Genomic DNA, 8,902 nt, shown 5'->3' with positions numbered 1-8,902 from the left:
TTGCACACAAATATTCCAATTCTGCCACTTGCAGTCAATTAATCATTGATAAACTCTTTCAAAGGTAAGCAACTGTCTCAATACCGCGATTTGTCCAAACCATCCAAATCCAAATTGAAAAAGACATTTCATTACTTATGTCACCCACGTTGTTTTTCCTCAGACATCTAACTCACAAAGCATAACATAAGCTTTCCTTGGCAGTCTCTCTGCTTCCAACCGAGTTGACATTAACCAGTAACGAATGCAATCAACTGGATAATTCATTATATCTGGATATATATTGATTTTTCCATTGACCAAATCAGGTGAACTGTTTCTGTACAAACGCTATAATGTATATAACTGGTCAGTAGTAGAATAACATTTTTTTTTTAAACCAGCTTGCCATTCCCCCGTTACTTTCGTCTACCCATGTTTGGATTCTTCTGTTTATAATACAACTGTAAATCTTATTACTTGTGTCACACAACGAAACACCCCTGCAAGTCTGATCAAAACATCGATTTCTGTGTTATTTGTCAATCTCAGTTTATCACTGTTAGTGGTCGCCGAATTAGACAAGAGATTGGAAACCGAGAACTACATAGGTAAGCAAACAAACAGACAGATATCTACATGACAATATTACATGCTCAGCAAATCCAAGACATGGCTTAAAGCTTTAAACCACACGTAACCTTGGGAGAGAGAGAGAAGAGAGAAAGAGAAACTGAAAAATGTTTTAATGCCATTGACATTACAGTCCTATTGGCATAGGACACATCAGAATAATCGTTTAACACATAAAAACAAAGCAAACAGCATGAATATATGTATCAAGGTCGTAGCAACAAACCTGCAAAGAAAATCACAAGGTCTGTTGCAAGACAATAGAAAACACCTATGTCAAAAACGGCTATACCCACGTTCGACAAACTCACGGCGTGATCAACCTAAAGGAAAAGTATGAAAAAAGAAAAGTAAACCTATACATATTCTGTTAATCTGCACTTTCTCCGTGCTTATTAGAAAACGATACAAATGTCGGCTTCTTTGAATCGACCATCCAACGTAAACGCTATGACAGTTAAAGCTGTAGTATGACTGTTTTTTTTTTTTTTTTTAACTTTCGAGACTGCAATTCTTTTGTTGTGTATGCATTTACAAGTCAGAGCAATTCTTGCCACGAAAGTGCCAAGCAAGGGCGATAAATTTAGCAAGTGACCGAATTATCTTTACATTATCTGACAAAAGGAGATGGATGATGTCCCTTTCGACTGAAACACTTTCTTTAAAAATTCAGAGAGAGTCAAAGTCTATAATCTCACCGAATAATGATAAAAAACAAAATTCTAGCTCTCCCGATAAACTCAAAGCCGTTCCAAGTACTTTGCTATGAACGCCAGATTCAATCAACATTTTCTCGATGATCAAGTCTAAGAAATGGAGCAAATCTGAAATCGGCCACTCCACGAGCACATGAGATCATCAAAAACAGCTTAGATTCCAGCGACACGCGAGTTTACTGTCAGTTCCAAATTGATGCAGTGTCAGCACTTCTAACGCTGGGCCGGTGTCCCCTGCACAAACTGAGATCGTCTGTTTTGATTGCCAACATGATTTCTCTCTCCTGGGGTCACTCTTTTGCAAATAAAAACCAAATGTTGTCCTTACCTTTTACTGTCACACGAAATCAAATTTCTATGAAAGAGCGGGAATGGTGATTTGATTTCGCGATATTGAAAGTGGATTTCTGCCTATTAATAAACATGCTATCAGTTTTGGACTAAGAAAGCTTGTGCAATTCTGATGAAAGAGGTTATTTGCCACTTTCACTTTTGCACAGTGGGTGACAGCTACATCAAATCATAAACTGAAACTGCACACTAGAAAGACATACAGGCAGGCATACACTCAAATAAAAACAGGTACATACACATGACATAAAGAGAGGGAGAGAGAGGGAGAGGAAGAGAGAGAGAGAGGGGGAGGAAAGGAAAAAGAAAACATAATTGTCTCTTTTTGCAGCTGAACAAAGTCTATTTCTACAAAAGGACAGAAATGGCGCTTGCTTTCTCGATGTTCAAACTGGAATTGCGCCTAAGCAAAAAAACCAAAACAACAACAACAACAAAATCAAGAACCCCCCCCCAAAAAAAACAAAAACAAAAACAACAAAAAACACACCACCAAAAACAACAAAAAAGCCCCAACAACCCCCCCCCCCCCCACCAAAAAAGAAAAGCAGCATGATATTAGGTTGTTTATGATGCACAACGAAAAGATTGTGTAAGTCCAATTTGGAAACGATTCCCGTGTTATTTAACACTCAAATAATCACTCTCCGTTCACGTCTGTAGACAGCCGCTGAATAAAAGAGGAGACTGAAAACTGTACAGGTAAGCACACAGGAAGACAGATAGACAGATAGACATTAACAGACATACTACATGAATAAGTAAATCTAAGCAAATTCAAGATATGACTGAAAGCTTGGAAGCATGTAGAACAATGGAAGAGAGAGAGAGAGAGAGAGAGAGAGACAGAGAGAGAGAGACAGAGAGACATTAATAGGCATAATACATGGATAAGTAAATCTAAGCAAATCCAAGATATGGCTGAAAGCTTGGAAGCATACAGAACAATAGAAGAGAGAGAGAGAGAGAGAGAGAGAGAGAGAGAGAGACAGACAGACAGACAGGCAGGCAGGTAGACAGACAGACAGAGACAGAGACAGATAGACATCAAGAGGCATACTATATAGATAAGTAAATCGAAGCAAATCCAAGATACGACTGAAAGCTTGGAAGCATGCAGAGCAATGGAAGAGAGAGAGAGAGAGAGAGAGAGAGAGAGAGAGAGAGAGAGAGAGACAGACAGACAGACAGGCAGACAGACAGGCAGACAGACAGACAGACAGAGACAGAGATTCAAAAGTCGTTCTAGTTCTCCCAAGAGACTCAAAGCCGTCCCAAGTACTTTATTATGAACGCGGGATTCATTCAGCATGCGTCAGACGACCACAGCGAGAAAATGGAACAAATCTGAAACTAGCGCGCATGAAGATCATCAAAAACAGATTAGATACCTTCAACACGCGAATTTCCAGTCAGTTCCAGTTCTGTGTAGTGTCAGCACTTCCGACGCTGGGTAGGTGTCCCCTGCACAAACTGAGATCGCATGTTTTGATTGCCGACATTATTTCTCTCTCCTGGGGTCACTCTTTTGCAAATGAAAACCAAAATTAATGTTGTCATCTCCTTTACGGTGACACGAAGTTGATTTTCTGTGAAAGAGCGGGAATGATGGAATGATGTTTTTTGCTCTCTATGCGATATTAACTCACTCAGTACGGCCAGTCCTCTCTTCTCCTCTACACAGACCCCTCGGATGTCCAGTGGGTGTCTGAATGACCCAACCTTTAGCTTTCGTCGTTAGATTTGTGGTATTCTTTGTCAGCATTCACGTCTTCAGTATAAGAGCCTTCCGCTTGCAATATTTTGATGATGGTAATTGGGGTGAAACGCTGTTAACGTTGTCTCTTTCGCCGTTCGTATGGAGAGAGTTAAAACTGGGTCTGCGTATGTCGCAAAACGTGCGGTAAGCTTGTCTGTGAATGGTTCATGAAGGACTGCTAAAAGTTTGCTCAAATGTGGTGAACAAAAATGATTGCCTGGCGATTTCTATTTATTTATTTATTTATTTATTTTTTGCTGTCTCTGTTTTCTATTTTGGATGACGGCTGGGCTAGTGGAGGAGAGATTGAAAAAAGCACACACACACACACTCTCTCTCTCTCTCTCTCTCTCTCTCTCACACACACACACACACACACAAACACGCACGCACACACACACACACATACACACAAACACACACACTCACACACAGAGACTCGTGTATACACACCTTTGCTCGACAAAGCCACGATGTTGTTAAAAACTAAACAAACTCTTCGACCTGGAGCAGTGCCTTCTAGTTGTGTGCCCGGCTAGCTGGCTAGAAAGCGGAGGTCCACAAGTTCGGATGAGGCGATAAACCGAGGTCTCGTGTGTAGCATGCACTCGAGTAGCACACGTAAAAGAGCCCGCGGCAACAAAGGGGCAGATAGAAAAACAAATGCACTTGCTGACGCACAAAAGAAAGGTAACACTGCACTGTGCCAACGTACGTTTCCTGGGGAGAGCAGGCCGGATCTTATGCAGAGAAGTATGTTGCGAAAAAATAAAAGCAACACTATTGAATACATAATCTGGAGTAGAGAGAGAGAGAGAGAGAGAGAGAGAGAGAGAGAGAGAGAGAGAGAGAGAGAGAGAGATATTCAAGATTCAAAAACTTTATTACTCAAGGATAAAGATTTTAGGCATCGCCCAGTCTTCCAATCTGTCCTTGTGACAACAATAACAATAACAACATTAACGAGAGAGAGAGAGAGAGAGAGAGAGAGAGAGAGAGAGAGAGAGAGAGAGAGAGAGAGTGAGAGAGAGAGAGAGAGAGAGAGAGAGAGAGAGAGAGAGAGAGAGAGAGAGAGAGAGAATGTCCATTGTATTTCGGCCATGAGCACATATACACATATCGGGAGTTTGAGAGATCGTTCGTTTATTTATTTGTAGTCTGTTCATCTAAGATGATGATATTAGACTTAAAATAAATGATATTATTATTATTATTTGGATTATTATCATTCCTGTCATAATGATGATTGTTAGTATTAAATAGAAATCGACATTTCTGTATATTCGAATGAAAAGGGGGGTGGTTGATGTGGGGGAGAGGGGGGGCAAGGGGGAGGGGACTAAGAAAGGAAGAGAGTGAGAGACAGACAGACGGACAGAGAGAGAGAGAGAGAGAGAGAGAGAGAGAACAGAATGTGGAAAAGATAGAGTACAAAATATAAAATGGAGAGGGTGAGTGTCAGTGATTGGAGAAAGAAAAAACAGAGAGAGAAAGATAGATAGAGATAGAGAGAGAGAGAGAGAGAGAGAGAGAATAAATGAATGAATATTAACTGCATTTCGGCCATGTTCACATATACATATATCAGGAGTTTGGGGGGAGAGTTTATAAGTAATCCGCGAAAGATATTCCAATAAAGACAACAAACAGATTTCACCAAATGGCATCAGATTCACATGCACAAAAAACGAAGCAATTCTATGTGAGGTGAAACATGAGCAGATAATCAGCAGACAGTATCACTTCAACCTGGTGTCAGGGCTGAGTCCCTTAAAGGGACTCTTATCATTTTCATGCTATCTCAGAAATTAACATCATCAGACCTGTGGCGAGTACAATGACAAAATTCAGTTTATAAGCCTTCACGGGAAAAATCTCTTTTTTACTCGTATATCACACCGCTGATACTTTCGTTTCTACCATCTGTAAGCCTGTGAAAGGGAACATTATATATCTTTTCTAGAATTTTCTTCCTAGGGTCGGTATGTAAGGTACACAAGAGAGAGAGAGAGAGAGAGAGAGAGGTTTTTAAAATTTTTTTTTAGCAAGTTTGTGTTTTATTCTGTGAGTTGCCATAACTGCGAGCGTGGTGTGTGTGTGTGTGTGTGTGTGCGTGTGCGTGCGTGCGTGCGTGCGTACGTGCGTGTTTGTGTGTGTGTGTGTGTGTGTGGATCAAAACCAATCAGCCAGCTCCCCGATTATGTATAGATTCTAGCTTTTGTCAAAGATATATATATATATATATATATATATATCTTTGTCTGTATCATGGTTATATAAGGATGGTTTCTTGAAAACGAAACCTAATGGGGATGGTCTATGCCTTCTAATATCAAAGATGAATTCACATTTTCAGCAACGCATGCTGTTTTTTTTTTTTTGTCAACGTTTAAAAATGGACAGTTTTCCGCTGAAGCTGAATGTTGAATATCAAAATATCAAGCGAGAAGAGACTGAACGTTTCCCTTCCACAGTTCCCTCCCCTTACACCGATCACAACGCATCAGAACCACTATTAAGATCATCATTTGCTTGCTAATGATAGAATATAGATGGATGGATGGATGGATAGATGGATAGATGGATGGACGTGTAGAGGGATGGAGGGATGGATGGACGTATGTATGTATGTATGTATGGATGGATGGATAAGTGGATGGATGTATGTATGTATGAAGTGTACGTGCTTGTATGTGTGTGTTTGTGCGTGCTTGCGTTCGTGTGTGTGTGTGTGTGTGTGTGTGTGTGTGTGTGTGTGTGTGTGTGTGTGTGTGTGTGCACGCGCCTGACCTGCCCGTTATTGTGTTCATTTTTCTTGGAAAGCTATGCCAATCCATCTTTATATTAAACTCACAAAAAGATTTCTCCCCTTTTCTCTTCTTATCTCAGTTCAAAGAATGTAACTCGAGACATATTTCATATTACGAAGAAGATAATAAATGTCACAATGATTCCGCACCCTCACCCCCCCCCCCCCCAACCCCCCATATTTGATCGTCAGATTTTATGTCGCTTTCTCATGCTCTCCATTTTTCGTGCATTAAAAAACTCCACACCACCCTCCCTGACAACTCTCACCCACCTTTCCCTTTCTGATTATATATATATGTGTGTGTGTATGTGTGTGTGTGTGTGTGTGTGTGTGAAAATGTGTCTTGAAATCGAATTTGGTTTTTGCGTAATCTTAGAGAAACATAGCTGATTAAAACTGAAACTGGAGTGCTCCAAACCAAATCTGATATAAAACCATCATCAGAAATGAGAGAGAGAGAGAGAGAGAGAGAGAGAGAGAGAGAGAGACAGACAGACAGACAGAGAGAGAGAGAGACAGAGACAGAGACAGTGTCAGTATTAGTATCAGTAGCTCAAGGAGGCGTCACTGCGTTCGGTCAAATCCATATACGCTACACCACATCTACCAAGCAGATGCCTGACCAGCAGCGTAACCCAACGCGCTTGGAGATAGAGAGATAGAGACAGACAGAGCATTCTGAGCTTCAAGCACGGATACCTAATCCTGGCTGTGGCTAAAGGCTTGCGCTCTGAGTCTAATGTCTGTTTATGGCTTACGGTTAGAGTAGTTTCTCATTCAAGCACCTGACCCTTACCAAATTTTTGTGTGTGGATAAAACCAATTACCCGCCACAAGCCATCACTATGCGCCGTTTTGTTTGTTTTACGTTAAGAAATGTGCGTTGCGTTTTAAAACCATTACACAGGCAGGCAAACAGTTCCTGACATACTCTTCAATCATAAAAAAAACAAAAACGTATATGAAAAAAACAGTTTCAGTTTCAGTTTCAGTAGCTCAAGGAGGCGTCACTGCGTTCGGACAAATCCATATAAGCTACACCACATCTGCCAAGCAGATGCCTGACCAGCAGCGTAACCCAACGCGCTTAGTCAGGCCTTGAGGGCGAAAAAAAGAAAAATAGAAAAAAAAAGGTGAATATATAATAGATAAGCTTACACAAATAAATAAGTAAATAAATAAATAATATTATAATGTAAAAAAAAGGTGAATAAGTAATAGATAAGCTTACAGAAATAAATAAATAAATAAATAATAATTATACAAAAAAGAAAAGAAAAAAGGTAGTAGTAATAATAATAATAATAATAATAAAATAATAACAATAATAAATAAATAAAATGAAAAAAACAACACCAACAAAACCAGATTATAAAGGACAGTCACAGCCTGTCCAGCTCCAGATTCTTTCCTGTATCAGTTTTGCTGGGGAAGGCAGTGTGAGACCATGCAAAAAAAGAAAAAAAAAAGAAAGAAAAAAAAAGAGAGTTCAATATGTTCTGTTCTGTCAAGAAAACTTTCTACTTCGTGTGTGTGTGTGTGTGTGTGTGTGTGTGTGTGTGGTGTGTGTGTGTGTGGTGGTGTGTGTGTGTGTGTGTGTGTGTGTGTGTCTAGGTGTCCAGAATCAGAGGAACTTTAAAAGAGAGAGAGAGAGAGAGAGAGAGAGAGAGAGAGAGAGAGAGAGAGAGAGAGAGGGGGGGATATCGCTTTGAACTAAACACAACACGTGTGTGTGTGTGTGTGTGTGTGTGTGTGTGTGTGTGTGTGTGTGTGTGTGTGTGTGTGTGTGTGTCTGTGTGTGTCCGTGTGAGTGTGCGTTTGCACAAGTGTGTGTGTGTGTGTGTGTGTGTGTGTGTGTGTGTGTGTGTGTGTGTATGTTTGCGTGTGTATTTGTGCGTGCACAGGTCCATATGTGGTGGTGGTGGTGGTGGTGGTGGTGGTGGTGGTGGTGTGTGTGTGTGTGTGTGTGTGTGTGTGTGTGTGTGTGTGTGTGTGTGTGTGTGTGTGCATGCATGTGTATTCATGCAAGCACATTCATGTTTATATGTTAAAAAACAACAACCCCAAAACAACAAAAAAACAACAACCAACCCAACAAAAATGAAAAGAAGAAGAAGAAGAAGAAGAAGAAAAAAAAGCAACACAACAACAGAACTAGGATCTAAGTTACACAGCAGATTCCATTGAGGAGGGAAATATATATTACATTCTTTCAACATACGTGCTCCACATTTTATAGCAGCATCTGAATTGAATTAGAAGAAAATTTTGATTATCATTTAAAAGTTTACACTGATGGCTCGGTCCTGGATGATAGCAGTGCAGTGCAGGATCTGCTTTTGTCATTCCTGGCCTAAAAACAGAAAAATCATATTGTTTAGGTAACTGACATTCAATTTTTACAGCTGAATTGGTGGCCATCCTTATGGCTTTAAATCATCTTGTTGATTTACCAATGATAGTAAGTACTATCCTATTTTGTGTTGATTCTCAATCTGTTTTAAAAAGTTTGCTCCTTTTTGAGAATAATCAAAGAGAAGATTTATTGTTTGAAATTAGGTATTTATTGCACTCCCTATTTGTGAAGGGTACAAATGTTGATTTTTGTTGGATACCATCCCATACTGGATTCCTTTATAACGACCAAGCAGA

This window comes from Babylonia areolata, chromosome 1, assembly GCF_041734735.1.
Source record: "Babylonia areolata isolate BAREFJ2019XMU chromosome 1, ASM4173473v1, whole genome shotgun sequence".
NCBI lineage: Eukaryota > Metazoa > Mollusca > Gastropoda > Neogastropoda > Buccinidae > Babylonia > Babylonia areolata.
This window is presented reverse-complemented; position numbering follows the sequence as displayed.